Raw genomic sequence first — 19,802 nt, forward strand, 5'->3', positions numbered from 1 at the left:
AAGCAAACTGCAAAAGGAATTTGCCCTTATTGCGTTTTTTCTTATATATTTGAACTAATAATGGTTTTCTTGGATGTAAAGATCAAACTATGAACACTGATGGTTTGTTCGAACCAATATACCGTCCTCTCACTTTTCTGTCTTGGTAGAGTCACAATTTGTCTCAGACACCAAAAGCCGATTTGGTGAATCACGTCTAGATCTGAGACGACAGATTCTGCATGTTCAGACGCCTGTCTCGGCCGTTGATTTATTTCTATCTACACCCTAAACACAGCTGGAAAAAAGACAGAAAGGGCTTTTTTATTCACTTCTGCTTCACCTTTGTATTTACCGAGCGGGACATGTAATATAATGTAAATATCAGTGGAGTCATTTATAATGGGTATTAAACTTGGGATGCTAAAGCAGCAAAGCGTTTTTAGCTCAGGTAAGTGTTGCCATTTTCTGGTAATCGCAAAGAAACATAAACGAAGTTTGCATCTCTTCGCTGCTTGGAGAAAGACGTGTTTGTGTTCTCAACCTGCAGAGCAACTCGGTCACACCCTCCTGCTCACCCGCTTCCACTGCTCTCCGGAGCAGGTCTCGGGTTGTTGGCAGGTTTTTAAACATAGGAGAAACGGAGAATTTATCCTTATCAGTATAGCTGTATCTTTTTCTTATTAATTTTGAAAGTGCTGATGTTAACATCTAAGGGCAGTGAAAAGACAAACCCTGCATTTTTCAATTCTACCATTTCTTATGTTCCGTTTCACACTCCCTTGTTGCACACACCTATTTTTGCTACCATCTCTGTAATTTCCTGAGCAGCTGGGGTCTTTCATGTTGTTTATTTTGCCCCGATCTCTAAAGGTATGTTTTCTTTCTAATCCATTTTGCGCTGTGACTTCACTCGCCGCACTTCCTTGTGGCGGGAGTCCAGAGAAGCTGAGGAAACTCTTCACTGTGGAGTTCTCCACAGAGCCGCCTCTGTTGCCTTGTGCAACGCGCCAGCTCGTCTTGCACATCAAACAAGCAGCTCTTTCTTGCCTCCCGTAAGGCAAATGACAAGCTGCAACACTCCTCCATGGCTCACGCTCTTTGAGCACATGACTGCGAGCTGATAAAGGCGCTATCAGATCCTCCGCGGTTAAACCCGCGCTTGTTTTTGCATGCGCTTCACACCATTCTCCACGGTGTTTCCTTATTTCCTCGTCAGCATGTGAAAGTTGGATTCAGGCTTTAAATACTCTCTTGGCAAAATGGCATTTTGCAACACCACAGCCGTAATTATTTGCAATGTTAGTTTGAGAATACAACATGCAATTCTGATGAGACCTGAGTATCCGCACGTCTCCATAAAATCCCTGGAGACTTCAGACTTGACTGCACTGTAACATCCTCATCAGTAACTTCAGTACTTTAGCCAACAAAGCATCACGCAGATGTCACACTTTGGTTTTAGACTCCTGAATCTGTATTTTATTACCTAGACAAGTATTGGAAGCATTTGTTACATCTTCATAATATTTACCTTTTCATTTTTTTTTGACTCTGCACTTTTGATAACCAGGTCACAGCCGCAAGCTTTACTACAAATTAAAGGGAAGATCAAGGTTTCTTAACAGTACCTGTGGAAGGATTTATAGCTCTGGTTCTAAAAAACAAATTAAAAAGGAAAATAATTCTGACAGGAAAGAAATATGAATGCTAAGCAGGCACGCGTGGCGATTTTCTGCCGAATGCTGCTGCTTGCCAGCATTTCTTGAAGCCGAATGAGAGTTCCACTTCTTGCGCAATGTAATCTGCCTTGTTTTAAAAAACAAACCAAAACCCACACAAAACCCCCGAGAGAACCACGACCGGCTCCGGCCCTGCAGCTCCTGCACTCAGCACGCACCAGTGTGGTCTCACCGGGGCAAAAGCCTCATCATTCTGGCTCCCCGATGGATTTTGGGTCTTCAGGAGAGGCCTGATGCATTGAATGCAGTGAAAAGCTGCAAAAGTTTCACCAGTGCTGTTTTTACAGCCTGTCATTAGATATCAGCCCGCTCCCCCGGGACCGCAGGGTCATCAGCCCCATGGACACATCCCATGCCATCCACATAGAGTGGCACTCAGCAATAAACATGAAAGCACCGCTTCTATGAATGCAAAAAGAAGCAGCAAAGCAGCATGTAAATTTTCAGCTGTTCCATCATGTTTTCTCATTTGACTTGCTCCATCACCTCCTGGTAATCTGCCGCTGAGCCTCCGCCTCCGCTCGGGTGTGCGGAGTCTATTGTGAAGCTCTCCAAAAGCATCCCCTTTATCAAACAAGTGCTTCTTCTCTAAAAGCAAAAAGGAAACTCTAGACTTCTCAGAGCAGAATTTGTTTATTCCATCATTAAGTATTTCATTTCTCTTTCACAATGTATTCAGAGAATATGTGTGAGTCCGTGAAAACTTTGGTTCCAGTACATGAAGAATAAATCACAGAATACATTAAGTAATGTTTTCAGAGAATCTGCCAAAGCTTTTGTGCTTTAATCTTCGACCTAGGTCCCCCTTTCTGCTTCTTAGGATGAGAACGCAAATACAAAGATGTGCTGGGTATAAAAGCACAACAATTTTAGTTGTTTAAAAAAGTTTAAAGGATTTTGATATTACCTGATGCCAGTAGGATTTTCTCAGGAGTGAGGAACTTTGTTAAAACGGACATTACCAATACATTTAGGTGTAAAGTTTAGGAAATATTTGGGAGTTTTTCATACTAAAGTGAATAAACTGAAAACTTCCATTCCTCCTAGACTTTCCCCGGGTGAGTGTAACAGCAGCGTTGTGCCAGTCACTGAGAGAAATCCATGCAACTAAACATCCTGGTTTGCTTTTTTTCCAAAATGAAAATTAAAACAAAACAAAGCCAGCATAAACAGTCTCTGAAAATTTAAAAACAAATGGACAAACAACAACAAAACCTACAACAGCATAAATGCTGATGGGCAGATCACCCTGTAAAGCCAGCTGTCCTTCGCCTAGAGGTGGAGCCAGTCATCTGCAGGGCTGAACACAGAGGAGCGACATTTTCTGAGCAATAATGCAGGAAAACAGGGAAAATAAAAGAAAACAGGAAAGAAAAATGTAGTTGTGCCTTTGCTTGAATAATGGCTATAAGTGTGTGATACATCCTCACCGGTAGTGAGCAGATTACTGCGAAGTTCAGAATACATTTGTGATCACCGCAAGACAATTTTTCACGGGAAAATCTGGGGAGACTGGGCTGGGGAGGAAGAATCATTGCACGAGCAAAACCAATATATAAAGGGGAAGGGAACCAGTAGCACCTCCCTTACACGGCTTTCCTACCCTACCATACAGGGCCATGTTAACGACTCCTGTGTGGCACAATGCTTTGAGGTGTCCAGCTGCTGTTTCAAAAACAGGCCTTTCTAGGACAGTTAAAGCAGTCAGTAGGAAAGATTTCTCCATCGCATCTTTCATTTGCTTTCACTTCTGAGACGTTCTGGAAAACAATGTGCGCACCACCTATCTGGGTGTTGTGAACCACCAGCGTGCAGCAACAGAACCGGCGCCTGGTCTTTGTTTTGTGTTAGATACTGGATATCAACTTCCTCATTCTTGCTATTTTCTCAGGAAATGGAAAAATAGCATCTACATTTCCTCCTGCTGGAAGATAATGCATTAATGCACCGTGTCTAAGTTTTAAATGGGAGCGCCATCTTTCCATAACTATAAGAGAAGAAACGCTGGTTCATGAAAACTTTTTCCGTCAATAAGCTGCCGTGGTGGGAAGGTCTTTAATGACAGTCTCTCTGTGGTTATCGTAGCTATTGTGTGGTTTCTTGGTCTGCTCTGGATTTGGTACTTAAAGGAAGGCCCACCCATGTATTCTGTGGGACTTGCTGCCACTTCTTTCCATTCTGCATCGTCCAGGTTCAGAAGTTGACAATTACTCTGATCCGCTCCAAAATCTCAGCTGGACAAACTCCTCTGTAAATTACTTCAGGGTGAAAGGAATTACACAAATGCAAGAGGTTTTGCAGACAAACTTAAACACAGAAATAACAAATGCAAGAGATTTTTAAGTGTTCTCAGTCAAGGGCCAAAGACACACAGACGCCAGCCCTCACCATTACTGTTCTTAGCCCAGCAAGTGGCCTTATCTTAATCAAACCTCACAATCAGCACTCCAGCCTCGTTCCCTTCGAGCTGCCCGGAGCTTTGGCGTCATTCACAACCCACAATCATGTCTGGCCTGACTGCTTTGCTCAGTACTCTCTAATTTTCTTCCTATTTCTTCAGCTATTTCTTTCCTTCAGTCTCTCTTCCCCCACCCAGGTTGTGCTTGTGTCCCTGGCTTAACTTTCTCTGCTCCTCCCTTCCTTTCTGGGAGTAATAACAATCTCAGCATATCAAACTACATGTTCAACTTCAAAGAGAGCTTTTAATTTCCCTCCAGACTCACAGCTTGATCTCTTCCCTCACCTCTTCTCCTGGGTCCAGTCCCATCATCCCACCCAGATGCTGCCCTGGCTTGGGCCCCATGTCCCACATCAGCTGGTGCCAGTCACATTTTGGCAAACAGCCTCTCTTACCCACCCCAAGTCTCCTGAGCAGATTCTCTGCTCTGTCCTTTATTTCACTCCCCCTCACCAAATGCAGTCGTGTTCTCCCCTTATCCATCAAACCCACCATGTTACTAAACCACACCAGACCCCTCTTGAGTTTCTGGACCCCCTTCTCCATCTCATTAACCACAAGTTTCACTTTCAAGGTTCTTTATGATCCAGTTCTTGTCTTTCATTAAGTATCAGGAAACCAGTCTGTCCTCTGATCTCTTTATGATAAACCCCCTTATCTCCCATTTGTTAAAACACTCACTCAGGCACCTTTGTGCTTTTTCCCAGGCACTTATAAGTATCTGTGAAACTATCCTCATTATCCTTAAAATCCTCCTTTGACATTATGTCAATAAAATCCTTAAGTGTCGGGCTGCGGGTGTGCTGAAACCCTCTGACTAACAGTGGCTTATGTTTCTTTCTGCCTCCCTGTCTGTCTGTGCCCATTCATTAGTTCTTGTTTGGTAGCGAGACCTCAGGCTTTGAAGGACAGACATCGCCTTTCTCTTGCACAGCCCCCACCACAACGGGGTCTCGATCCCTGACCAGCTGCTATGTTACAACAGTAAGCCAGTAAATCAATCCATAGTCTTTTTCTCATCAAAATTACCAAAAAATTAGAAAATGACACGTATAACATTGTGTGACAAAAGGAAGCGATGAACCGGCAAGAACGTCGATAAACATAATTGAAGACTAATTCTGACTTCATATTAGAATGGAAATAAAAATCAATACAAAACTTCCTGATGGCACATCAGCAGAAAAGTGATAAAAACATGCAAAAACATTCCTGGGAGTTTTTTATGTGTACAATATTTTGTACGCCACCTTTACTTTTGTCAAGTTTTTGTATCTAACCACTGGTAGACCTTGTCAGGAAATGAAAATAAGACAAGAAGAAGGCTTTTAAAGGAATCCTAAAACTCCATCACCCTTTAAGTATCTTCTTCTTGATGTTGCAAAAAACATCAAATCCCATCCTGTTTTGTGGTTGTTCCATGGTAATAAGTTACATTAATGGATTATGCTTCAGGGCAATTAGTTTCTCTGCTCTTGCCGCTCCTTCCTTGCTGCAGGACTGATGGAGCAGGACACATTTTATCCCTAAATCAGAGAAATAGCCATTTGGCTTCATAGAGGTTTCTCTTGAAGTCAAAGCAGAATTCAAAGAAAATATTCATATTCATACAGTCAAAAATACTGTGTTTTCCCATTAGACAACAATTTCTAAGCTATAAATCTTTTCTAGCGCAACTTTTGATGGCAGAATTTTAGCGGCCACAGAGCTAGCGTAGCATCCCTGATGCTTTACACTGCAAACACCACCTGTTTGACATATGTCTACGTCTAGAACAGGGGGACTAATCTTTTAAACAGCTTCATTCATTGGTGCAATTTCTTTGATATATCTCACCTGAAAATGTCACCCAGGATCAAAATCATAACAGAGATGCTACGAAGCAATAAAGTAAATGGAAGACAATTCATGAGCAAATATACACAAAATAAACTTTATTTACAGCAAATAAAAGGACACGAGACAATAACAAACAAATAACTTCTCTTCATGTGTATTCATTAGTGTGGCTTAAGGCGTGTGGAAATTTTACTACAAAACTCACTGCTGTAATGCATAATTAGGCAAAGCACAGGCACTACTTACCATTATGGCAAGAAATCTCAGCTGAATCCAACCACCTCTCACATAGGTTATTTCAAGCGTTCCCTGTTGAGGTGTAAGGAGAATTACCATATTGTAGGTGAGCTTTAATGTGCTGCTTTATAAAGATGGTCATTTATATGAAAAGAAAAAAAAATCATGATGGAGGAAGTGGTTGAATTAGATAAAACAAATGAAATACTTAGTAAGCTGTTACTTACTTAAATAAAAATAAATTTTAAAAGGTAGCAAGTAGCCTGTCATGTGTGTTAACTTCACAGACAGAAAAATACTTTAAGTTCTCTTTAAATGTTTCTTCTGTGAGTGAAATAGGTAAAGAAAAGCCCGCATGACAAAAATAAGAGGAATTAGCTCAGCTTCCAGACTCATCCATCAATGTGAGTGCAGCTCATTTCCAGCTCATACAATTCCAAAATAATTTAAAGTGATTGTTTTCAAGTCCATCTTCCATCGCCCACCTTCCTTTTTGCCAGAAATAGCACCTCACAATTTATCCTCTATGTCAAGCTTTGCACCAGCTGCCCCCTCCTGAGCCGCCGAACCCAGTTTACTGCATCTGCTTTCAATATACACACTGGAACCATATTTTCTCTATTGCCTTCACCTGTCAAATATGGTTTAAGAGAACACGCTTCAGATAACGCTAAGAAATGCTACATCCACCAGACTACTTCTGTGCTTATAATTCAGTGTGTTCGTGACCTGTCTTGAAAAGCTAACAGAACTTCATTGACCTTCACCACATTGCAATGAACTAATGCTGCCAGTGTATGGGTTGGATGCCGGACACAAGTTGGCTGATAATTTTTCAGTTTCTAAAATTAGAAGTTGCCTTGGACCCAAACATGCCAAATTTCTGCCCCAAAAAAATGGTGAAACCTTCCATGCTCTTTTTCCAGCCCCCCTGTATTGCAACCAGTCTGGGAGACTTATCTCCAATGAGTTCCCAGGGCCTTTCCCAGCTCCCAGGTCAGGGTGTGAACCCCCTCCATGTGCCGGCTCTGTGAAGATAAGACTCAAGCATGACAAGCCCTTGTCCCTCTCCATCTTGACCTTGATGCTTTAACCAGAAGAAGAATCTGGATGCACGGGTCGAAAGCGAACGTACTGTGGGCAGGTGCCTGTTCTGGGCAATCAGGACCAGGATTACGGTTGACATTGAGCACAGATGTAGCATCCTTCCCTTTATAAAAGCCGATTACAAGATCCCACTGTACCCATGCTGCTGTGCCCAAGTTCTTCCTTCTCTGCAACTTGCCAGAAGGTCCCTCCGGTTCTTCACATTGCTCAAATGAAATTTAGCCTGATGCAATCAGAAGAACACAGGTAGAAGGGGCCACCAGGCTCTTGCCATTTATTATCTGTTGTAGGAGTCTACCTGTAAACTCATGCCCAGTCGCAGGGCCCTGCTGTACCAGGCACAAGAGACCAGAGGAATCCGGCAACAAATCTCTGCTCTGCACAATGTACCAAGCAGATGTTGGGCAGGATAAAAAGAACAATACAGATTATGGGAGAAGGCTCCACCTCAAATCCTGGGGTCAGTTTTGGGCTTCTCACGACAAGAAAGCCCTTGAGGTGCTGGAGCGAGTTGAGAGAAGGGAACAGGGCTGGGGAAGGGGCTGGAGCACAAGAGTTATGGGAGCGGCTGAGGGACCTGGGGGGTTCAGCTGGAGAACAGGAGCTGAGGGGAGACCTTCTGATCTCTGAACTGCCTGAAAGGAGCTTGGAGCATGGAGGGGGTTGGTCTCTTCTCCCAGGTAATAAGTTATAGAACAAGAAGAAATGGCCTCAAGTTGTGCCAGGGGAGGTTTAGATAGGATATTAGGAAAGAATTCTTCCCAAAAAGGGTTGTCAGGCATTGGAACAGGCTGCCCAGGGCAGTGGTGGAGTCACCATCCCTGGAGGGGTTTAAAAGACGTGTAGGTGAGGTTCTTAGAGACACGGTTTAATGACAGTGTTGGGTTAACTATTGGACTCGATGATCTTGAGGGTCTCTTCCAACCAAAATGATTCTGTGATTCTACGCTACCAGGTTATTCATCTGTTTCCACACCCCCCACTGCTCTGAAGCCGCAGATTCACAATTCCTGTCTGAACGTGCACAGTAAGATTCAAGTAAATGGTAATTGGCACGTGGCAGTTTGAATTCCTTTTATTCTTCATCTTTCAAAGAGTAGAAGCAGCAGCCAGTCTGAACTGGAATGCAACCAGCTTCATGTTCAAAAGGGAAGAATTCTCTTGGAGAGTTTAGTATCCAACCTCAGCTTTGTTCAGCAGCACCTCCTGAATAGCATGAATTATATTCTAAAGGTATGTTCTTTTGAGCTGCTCCTGAATAGGAAAAAACTATGGGAGACTGAACAATTTTACAACAAAAAAAAGGGTTTGCTCTTCTCCATTTACTGATGCAATGCTCAAAGAGCACAGCAATCCCCTCCTGCAGGAGCCAGGCTTTGAGAACAAAACAAAACAAACAAACAAAAATCAAAAGAAAAATGGATATTCTGGTAACTATGGAGAGGCTAAAAAAATGTTTTTCTAGGTCACTGAAAGGACACAAAACACGGGAAATGTTTTCTATTGCGACTTGTCTCTCCATTCTCCCCCAGACATAAATAGTTCATGATTCTTTGGAAAGGTGCTCTTTACTTTTTGAATCTTGAAAGAACATATAATTGCTTTTTCCATATACTGGTAATGATGAGAGAGATCAAGATACATTTTTTACATAAAGCAACATGTCATTCATTAAAATTACTACTGCCTGAGTTGAGGAGTTTCTAGCAGGTGTGACATCTTCTCAGAACGTGTATTCAAAAGAAGTCAGATAAACAGAAATCGTCTCCTCTTACTTTTACACAACACATCAAACTCTGGTTTTCAGCTTAACAAAACCTGTCTTTTATGTTCTCATGGGAGTCTCAGGTTTGTTAAAATACCAGCCCCAAACTGGTGTGTACATTTATCTTTATATACACAATACTGGCCTCGAATTGTGCCAGGGAGGTTTAGATTGGATATTAGGGAAAACTTCTTCCTGGAAAGGGTTGTCAGGAATTGGAACAGGCTGCCCAGGGCAGTGGTGGAGTCACCATCCCTGGAGCGGTTTAAAAGACGTATAAATGAGGTTCTTAGGGACATGGTTTAGTGGTGGACTTGGCAATGTGAGGTTAACAGTTGGACTCGATGATCTTGAAGGTCTTTTCCAACCAAAATGATTCTATGAATATTTTTAAAATTAATTCTCCATTATTCCAACCGTTACCAAATAGTGAAATATTTTATCTTTTATAATTCTTTGCATTTTAAGTGTATAGATTTAAGCAGTGTTGGACTAAATATATGCCATTTTTTACACCACTGTGATCAACAAATTGAAAGATATATTTGGCTCAAGGGTTATGTTTTCGACAGTTAAATAATTAGGAGTTGTGGGCAGGGAAGGAAGCAGCAGACTCTGTTACAAGCATCATCACTCAGTGAGCCATTCTGTACATACATACATTCTGCACATACATACATACATTCTGTACATACATACATTATGTTTCACCCTGCAGCGGTCCTCTTGAGCTTTAAAAACTTGCAGAAGCTCTCTCCACTGATCATGTCATCTCCCCACCACTATCTGGTGCACAGTATCAGCGACAGACCTGCGAGACCTCCACGGCATTCATTTCAAGAACACTTGTACGGCAAGAAATCTCAGTGCTATAAAGCAACCAAAAACTAAAAGTATACCCTTGGTCAAGAGCAATTTGTTCCCTGTCTGTCAGTGCATCCCCTGCGAGGGCGGCAGCACCCGGCGCCTGTCACAGCGGGTGCACAGCGGGGAGATAAAGGGGAACATGCACTTGATTTTTAAAGCAGTGTTACAGAGTCAGAATGACATCCCTTTTCCTAGGATGCACCTTGCTGTACAGCAAATGCAACACATCAATTGCTGATGTTATCAAAGGAAATAGCATTTCCAGCCACATGGGAAATATGTCAGCAAAACAAATGGATTCAAATAAACGGCAGCAGAAGGCGCATAGAAATATTGATTCACGGCTTTTTATCCTCTGTCCTTTTCAAATGGTCCCTTTCCAGCACTCAGGCTGCTGTGATAAATACCTCCTCCTGTTGCTGTATTCTTGACTATTGAGAATATGCTTTGTGTGATTTTCTGAGTGGGGAAAAGAAGGAAAAAAGACACCTACGTTTTTTTAGTGATTCTGGTTTCGAGCCACTAGTTTGCCCTACAGCATCAGGCATCACTTTGAACAACTCGCTCGTACAACAATGGCTGATTTGTATCAAGGTGCTTCTCAGTAAAGGCAAGAAATTTGAGAAAAAACACTGAATTAAGTGTCATTAACAAAAGATTAGCAGTAGAAATGCATCAAAGGAAGCAAGATCAAAATCACTATGAAGCGAGCATCTGAAGCACCTGGAAAAGTCCTTCCCATTCAGGCGCGTCACCTATTCAAGTCCAACCTAAATCAAACCTGAAAATGAGTCTTCTGTAGCTTTGGAGAAATGAGACAAGAGGTCTCTCTGTTGGGTTTACGTTCGACAGACAGCCCCATCACAAAAAACGGTTGCCATCCATTTTAGCAGAGGACAATACAAGGTTGTAGGTTTGGCTAATTCATTCAAAATATTTGTAAAAAAACATTATGCTCATTTTTTTGAAAAAATGCCAGTACCAGAACATTTTTCCTTCCTAACCATAAAAAAGATGTGCAAATGTGTTTTGTTGTGAACGGATGAGAGGGAGGCAACACAGCATGGATGGCGTCTGAGGCTGCGAGACTTTGAAACCTCGTGGTGAGGGTCTCGGCTCCATAGATCTACCAGCAGAAGTGCCACCTCCTGCTTTCCCATCCCAGCTGCCTCCAGGGAACCACAACTTTCTTCTGTGCTTGCAGACAAACAGGATTGTATCCGAGCCACCAATGCCGCCTCTTCACAGCCCACCTAGTGCCTGAATCAGGCCAAGCATTTGAGGAATACCAAGAAAACTTTAAGTCCTGTCCTTCAGCTTTTCTAATACCCCGACTTCTCACAGCAGAGCAGCGCTGGCAGTTCGGGTCTTGCCCATCCCTCAGGAATGACAAAGTGATGTTGCTGATCCATTCCCTGTGCCTTGATGCTCAGCAATTTCATAGGTATGGGAAGAGAAATAAAAAAGCCTTATAAATGTAATGAATTGCTTGTGCTGACCCCAGCCCGTTGGACTGGTTGCCCTGACTGGCACTGATTTTGCCCCCCACCTACCCTGGCGGAACACACAGGCTAAAACCCTATTGATGGCCCCATAGCACAGTTTTGGGGAGGAACATGGGGGTTTTAGTGAATTGATGCTGATCTGCCAAACAATCTATAAGTGCTTATTTCCCCCTCAACCTCTACTCTAGTTGTCCTTTGTTACTGCCATAAAAATTTCACTATGACTGCATGAATAACCACCCCAGATGAATTTCAGAAGTTTCAACACATACTTGAAAAGCTGAAGTCATTAGCAAGTATCTATTTGACCACTGACAGCTGAAACAGTGAGAAGAGTGATCATTTAATAACAGTTAAGGTTAAATATATGCCTGTAGTTTATCATCGTTCGCTTTCCCTAAATGCACAACATCAAGTAATAAACGTTGAGGAGATGGACAGTGTGAATTACTTGGTGTGGCAGATATAACCATCAGCAGCAGCCTTTAACATCAAACCAATTCAATGCAGGAGCCTGACAAACAATGCCAGGGGATCATCATACGACATTCAAGTCCTCATAATATCATCCTCTCGCAAGTGTGATATATTGGAGGCGGCTCTCGGGCAGCCCATAATGGCCCACCTGCCACCACAATGATACATGCACTGTGTATTAAGGAAATGAAACAGGAATTACGCATCATTTCTCTTGCTAGCATCAATGGGCAGGGAAGACCGCAGCACCCTGTGTATTCAGGATAAAACAGGATTCTTAGTTCTTTATCGATACGAATGGGGGTGTGATTTGTGAATAAAGTGTTTATTCCATTGGGGGAAGAATGGAGAGTCAAGTTCAGCCCGTGGGTCAGTGAAAGGGAGGAGCGCAGCTTGTATAGCCCCAGCTCTCAGCCAGCCACGGGCTGACAGAGGAACAAGCTTTTAATCATAGATTTCAGTTGTGGGCCTATGGATTGTTTTGCAATGGAAACTCTTCCTCCAAATTACAAGTTCAAAAGAGCTCTGAGACCTAGAGCAGCCAAGCTAGCTGTCGAGTTTCCTTTGACCGTCAGCAAAAGCCACTTTAGCTTCCTGAGGGGACCATTCACAGCATTTCAGCTCCCTATATATCCAACAGAGAAAATTAAGTTAGATACAAAAATGAGCCTGTGAACACTCTCCCACGTACAGAAATGTTTTATCTGAAAATTCCTGTGTAATTTTCAATATCAATTCTGTTTGCAAATAAGCAAAAGAGCTCCCTGGAAAAGCATTTAAACTGTATCTCTTCGCAGGACACATTTACTGTCCTAATTTACTGTTTTTATAGGAGTGACACAAGGCCATACAGACCATTAGCAAGCGATGGCAGTGGGAGCCCATAACCCAGCTCACTCTCTGCAAAAAGGGAAGGGGAACGCTCTTGAATTCCATCTCCAGAGGAGTGGGGAGGGCACGGGAAGCCGAGCATCGTTCTGAGCAGAAGGTCAGACCCACCCTGTGCCACGTCCATTCCTTGGGGGAAGCCTTGGGACTGCTCCCTCCACCTTGTCCTCTTCTCTATTGGAAAACCCCATCTCATTGTCTGTTTTGACCACAAACACCCTAGCAGATGATTAGGACACAAAATCATTACCCAACATAGTGGTTCATCACCTTAATTGCACTAAGTGGTGCTTTTATATCTGATTTCAAAGGCTGTACCTGGAAAGTGCAGCATTTCCATGTGTAGAGGAAACTACACGAGCAAAGTGCAGGTGCAGGCCAGATACTGAAGGCTTATCCAGGCAAGAATTCCTAATGACGGATAAGAATTCCATCCAAGGACAGACTGACAGCTCAGTCCTGCTGCCTGCTTTGTGTAAACCCACCCTAGGACTGTGCAGTCTCCATGCAGAATGAAAGAGATACTTGTCTTCCCTGGCAGGTGCCGAAGTGTGTGCGCAGCTTACAGACCATACCATCTGTGGTCGCTTCTTTTTGGGGGAATCATAGAGGAGTTTGGGTTGAAGGGACCTTCAAAGCTCCCCCAGTGCCACCCCTGCCATGAGCAGGGACATCTTCACCAGCTCAGGTTGCTCAGAGCCCCGTCCAGCCTGGCCTGGGGTGTCTCCAGGGATGGTTCATCCACCACCTCTCTGGGCAACCTGGGCCAGGCTCTCACCACCCTCAGTGTAAAAGATTTATACTTCATGTCTAGCCTGAATCTCCCCTCCTTTGGTTTAAAACCATCACCCCTTGTCCTGTCCCAACAGGCCCTGCTAAAAAGTCTGTTCTCATCTTTCTTACAGGCCACTTTTAAGTATGGAAAGGCCACAATGCGGTCTCCCTGGAGCCTTCCCTTCTCCAGGTTGAACACCCCAGCTCTCTCAGCCTGTCCTCCCATCAGAGATGCTCCACTACTGCAAGCTGCGTACGGCTTCAGGATTTGGAGGCAGTTCATAACCTGCTCCACCCTCTCTCCTATGACTGATCCAACACTTGATGATGAAAGTTCTAGCTGTGCTTGATTCTATTCTCTAACTCAAGTTCTAGAGGGTTTCCAGCAGAAGGGAGAGAAGAGCAGATCTCAGTTCTACTTGTCACACAATATTTTTGAAGCCTGTGTCCCTTCCAAGTCCTACCCACCCACTCAGCCCAGGCAGCCTGGAAACCCATCACAGCACAGGTACCTCTAAGGCGAAGCTGCATCAGCTTCCAATAAATGCCCTGGTTATTCTGGCCCAGAGGGATGGAGAGGCACCTCAACAACCTGCCGTGAACAGGGTGGCCCCATCTCTTTTCAATATAAAAACATGCAAGGTTTGGGTCGCCACAAGGCTGCCTTGTCTGCATATTTACAGACAATTACATATACTCATCAGCTTTTCAAGAGAAAAAAACAGCAAAACCTGTGGCCTTTTGGTTTGGGTGGCTCTGCTGTTCATCCTGCAAGTTAGGAGTAAAAATCCTCCTTGACTCATGAGAGGATCTTGCACCACTTAAAGCAGGTGCTACAGACCCAGCAAATGAGAAGATACCAATCCAGAAAGACAGGATCTGTTAGAAAGCCACACTATGTGTCAGGAAATGACCGCCTGTTCCTTTCCCAGTTGTACTACCTGAGGGCTAACTAGCAAAGCCACCCAGGAATACACACGCTTTTCTTTCCTGCTCCAAGCTCTGCTCCATTCCTTGTTGCAGGGATGGGGCTGGAAGGGTAAGGAGTTTGCCAGCCCTCCCTTCCACACCCTGCATGGGTCGAGCAGCTCGAGGATGCTCCAGCTCACTCCCAGTACGATAACTGAAGGACCTCATGCCAGTAGAGAAAGAGGAGAATTAAATGCTAATCTACAGCTCAACATGGCTTTTTCAACCGGCTGCCAGTGCACAACAGCAAAGCAAAAAATAACAGCTATGTCTGTCACCTTTGCAACAGCAGGCAGTGTTTCAGTCCAAGTTTCCTGTGCAGTCATTTATAGCAGCACAGAGCAGGTGGAAATCATTGCTGTTCTGATCCGGTGGCATTTTACACCCACTCTGGATCAGGGGAAATGGTTATAAAGAGGTACAGTGACAGAGAAAAATATAGAGCACAAACAGTCTCCTTAAGACAAACGTTTGGCAGCAGGTAGTTTCCATGCTCACCATCGCATACCTGCAAATAAAATTAGTCTGCCTGGGCAAATGGAATCGTGAGATGCTCTGGAGCGCTGACAGAAGAGAGGAATCTGCTCAGAGACTAACAAGCGCGCATCTGCGGCACGGAGCAGGTGCAAATCCCAGCTCCAGCCTGCGCCTCCCTCCCAGGTCAGCTCACCTTCTGCAGGTTTTCTCCCTCCCTGGGGAGCAGGGGAGGCAAACTCCCTCTTCTCGCTCCCAGCACATTTGCATCTGTCATTCAGCATCTATGTTTTCTTATTACAGAGCTGACAAAGTGACAGCAATAATTAATCTTACTGTGTACAGAGCTGATTGATATCAAGCAGAATTAAACTACTGTAATCAAGTTAGCCCGTTGCAGATGTGTGAAGTGCTACAGTTTATCAAATTCTGCAGGCACACAATTTGATTCTGCATAACGAGGGAGAACAATACTGACAAGATAGCGGAGAGCCAATAATATGATGCAGGATTTCACGAATCCCTTTTTTTAGCTCTTTAAAAGTGCCACACTTGTCAGCTGTACAAAAGGTGACATGACATGTTAATATGTGTCATATCAAAATTGTCAAAGGAGGTTGCATGCTGGCTCCGTGGGGATGTGCTCTGTCTTCAAATCAACATGTGCATGCACAGACTTACTGTGAGACACCAGAACTTCAGAAGCTGAAATCAAGTAATGGAAGTAAATGTACAGTTCTATAAAGGTGTGAAAAGATGCTGCTAAGGGGGGGTGTTGAAATAGAAGCAAGACTCAACAAGGACAATTATTTCTGTCAAAGGCTTTTGGTGATCGATGTCAGCTGCCGTCACAGCAGGAGGAGGGAAAACCACAACATGAATATTTGATCAAATTAGGCCCACCTGAAGTCTCTGCCAAAGCACGTGATGCTCTTTGTTTTCTATGGGGTGGCAGGGGTTTTTCTTTCACAATGGATTATATCTTTGTCTCGCTTCACCAGTTTTTTCTTCTTGCTCAGCTGAAGTGCTTTTAGTGCTCACAACAAAAGGCAGGGCTGCCAGTGCTGGGACATCTGCCACCCCGTGCCAGCTGGGCAGCAGACCCGCTCCCTGCTCACCTGGGCTGCAATTAGTGCACAGGCAGAGCTGATCCAGCATTGGGCTGCCTGCAAAACCAGGCAGCCCTGCTCTTCCATCCCACATCTCCCCCCAGTTTAGGTCTGTACATTCCTGGCCCTTAGATTGACCTTCAACCACCTTCAAGATGATTCAGTGCACTAAGCAGGCAGATACCAAATCTGGAGGATGAAAACATGTGACATTTCCTATTCCAGAGCCAGTACAAGGCCAAGGGACAAGAACATGAGCAAGGATGCCAGAAGGGGGAAGAGGCAGGACCCTCATGGCAACAGTGAGGAATTGTCTGAGCTCTCCCAAAAGCCAGAGGAGCTGGCGCATTCAGACAAAGCAAGTGCTCTCAGGCCTTTATTTGCTGCACCTCAGGCAGCTGAGACAGCCCAGGGACCATCTACACAGAATTTACTAAACTCTTGGCATTTATTCCCTTTTCACTCATGAGGCTTTACATCTAACCCAGGTGATAGATTTCCTGTACTCCATCCTGTTCCTCGTTCCCTGTAGAGAACTAAGCTGCTCTGCGCTCTCCTGGGCACCACGTGCTGTTAACAAATCACCTGCAGCGCGGATGTTTGCTTGCAAAGACTGACCTGTAGGGAATGGCTTATTTTCATTAGCAGCCTGGCCTATTGTTCTACTCAGATCCTAAACCTGAAAGATGTAACCCAACCTGCCCACCCCATCTCCTGTTTCAAAGACTTTTTCTTTTTTTAGCAGACTAACCAGTCTTTTCTGGCAGATGCCACCAGAATAGGAATCTTTTGGTGCCTCAAGCAACTCCACAGACCATGCTGTCAAGCAGTCACCTCATAGAACCATAGAACAGTTTGGGTTGAAGGGACCTTCAAAGCTCCCCCAGTGCCCCCCCTGCCATGAGCAGGGACATCTTCACCAGCTCAGGTTGCTCAGAGCCCCGTCCAGCCTGGCCTGGGATGTCTCCAGGGATGGTTCATCCACCACCTCTCTGGCCAACCTGGGCCAATACTTTACTACCCTCATTGTAAAAAATGTATTCCTCATGTCTGAGGAATCTTACCTCTTTTAGTTTAAAACCATCACTCTTTGTCCTGTTGTAACAGGACCTCCGCCTGCCCCAAACATGCCACCACAAACAAGGACGTGTCCACCCATCCTGCCAACCCCCTTCTCCCACAGGGTGGAATTAGATGTTTCTAATCCATCAAGGCAGTGAGAAATCAGCAAGTCAGAATGGGTCAAACAGGAAAATGGATATTTCCTTCCTAAGGAAAAACTGTACATGGTGGCATGTGCCTGTGAGAGCTACCCACCAGTGCTGGAAGAGACCTTCGAGGTTGCTAAGACTCACTCTTCCTATCACAAATAGCATTTCCATGTAAAACTGCACATAAATTGATCAAACTCTCTCCTTAAACTAATTAAGTCTGCGGCATCTGTTGCAGGGCGACATTCCCCTAATGCCTAAAAGCTCTCTGCCACTTTCCAGCCTCTGCTCATTTTGCAGCTGGTTTATGCACATTTTCTCTTTTTACCTCCTATCAAGTCCATTAACTGACTCCTTGACCTCATATTGTTTAGTGTTTCATTGTACTCCTTCATGCTCCAACAGTAACAAAAAATAAGCACAAACACAGGAGAACGCATTCAGAGCAGCAAGAAGAACCTCACACCTTTAAACAATTATAAAGAGATGAGGCAAAAGGTAGGGGAATAGCCCACAGCTGAACCTCGCTGTTTTCTGCACGATAAATAAACAAAGAATGACTAGAAAATTGGACCTATGCATTTGAAATGAAACAAGATTCTTCATGCCACACGCAGATGGAACAGCATTAATAATCTCATACAATGGCCACTTATGTGTTAGATCTGTATTAACAGGGCTGAGCAAACACAGCTGGGAAACTGACTTTGGGGGAGAAGGAAGACTTGAGAAAAAGAAACTCAATTGTTCAAAAGAGCCAAGAAGGCAAATTTACTGTTATTGAAATAACATGGTAGAACTCACCAGACAGTCCTTGTAAATCGATGTGGGAAGTGACGCTTCCTCTGCTCTGCAGAGGGAAGGTGACCATGAAGAGTCTGTGTCTTGCCTCAAAGCAAGCAATAGCTTTAGTGTCCTTTGGTTCGGTTGAAGAAGGACCACAGTTCATGAGCTGGGTGGTGCACGGGCTGGATCTGGCCAAAAACGTGTTGGGGTACATCAGAGAGAACGGCCCTGCAGCAAATAAGGCTTCCTCTTTGCAGTAATTCACTCTTGCCTGGTAGAAGTTCATTCTTTATTCATGTTTCTTCCCTCTCTCCAATTAATAACACTCTCTCCCCAGCATTACCAGAACGGACAGTACACAGAGCAGTTAAAAGAGAAACAGAGAGCTCTTAAAATAGAGCAGTTTTGTTTCCGTGAAGCTCTCAAGGTTATCTTTCCTGGCTTTCAAGACACTTGTTTGCGACACCTCCTCTTTCAATAATCAAGACTCCAAGTTTCCAAAGTCTTTTATGGAAAATCTCCTGAAATGTATCATATACTGGCCCTTCAGACAGAACACCTTGAATTCATGCAACAGAAAATACCTTTTCAGGCAACAAGCAACGAGGTAACTTAACAAGGAATCGTTATAGGAATGGTTAGGCTTTCTGCTGGAAACATCAAAGAGTTTATTTACTTGATATAGGACTGGAAAATAGACCAGAAAATGCTATGAAACGTGCCAGCTCATCTGAGAGCAAGCACAAAAGCTTCATGTGCAGTTGTATCGCCCTTTCTAAGCTGAAAGCAAATAAAAGCCTTGTGATGAATTCACAAGTACAAAACCACGAGAGGCTCCAACCACAGTGTGGTTAAGTATCTACAGAGATGGAACTTAGTTTCAGATAAATTCTTGTGGATAAGTCAACCCATTTTCCTTTCCATGTTTAACAAAGTTTGAGAATTTTTGAAGTTACACTGAAGAACCCAAAAATTGATTTTTTTTTCATTTAAAATTAGAAAAGCTTAGTTTTTAGTTGCTGGAAAACACTCTTTTCCACATTTTTTCTCAAATAAAAACTTAGAAACAATCTGAAAAAATGATATTTTGAGTGCAATTTCTATTTCTGTCAAAGCTTTTGCCACTGAGAATTCTGGCAAAGTTGTTTTGTTGTTGCTGGTGCTACTGTGCTCGTTTGTAAAATTCAGGTAAATCTCTAGAAACAAGTACAAGCAATTAACGGTCTCTTTATTTACTCATTCCCAGAAGCAGGAGCTGAGATGCCTTGTGGAGGAGTCTGTGCTGCTGAGGAGTGATGGGGCAAGGAGGATCAGATGGGGCTGCAGGTGTTCACATCCTGAGGATGAAATAACATGAAGATACCACAACTTAGCGGGGTGGTGCTGACAGCACCTGGCACCATCCAAACCAGCTCCAGCTCAGACTCCAGTACACGTCCTAGGTCCAGTCATTTGCTCTTGGACTAGCAGAATTGTCTAAATTTGGTGGGCGTAAGCCTGTGAGAGAGAATATTTGTAGCAAAACACAGCACAGGCTTGGTCAACTGACACAGTTCACAAATTCGAGTTTTTCACTGGAAAACATACTGATTTTTTTCTGGTAAAAGCACGCTAG

The sequence above is a fragment of the Nesoenas mayeri genome (assembly GCF_963082525.1).
Source record: "Nesoenas mayeri genome assembly, chromosome: 7".
NCBI classification, from domain to species: domain Eukaryota; kingdom Metazoa; phylum Chordata; class Aves; order Columbiformes; family Columbidae; genus Nesoenas; species Nesoenas mayeri.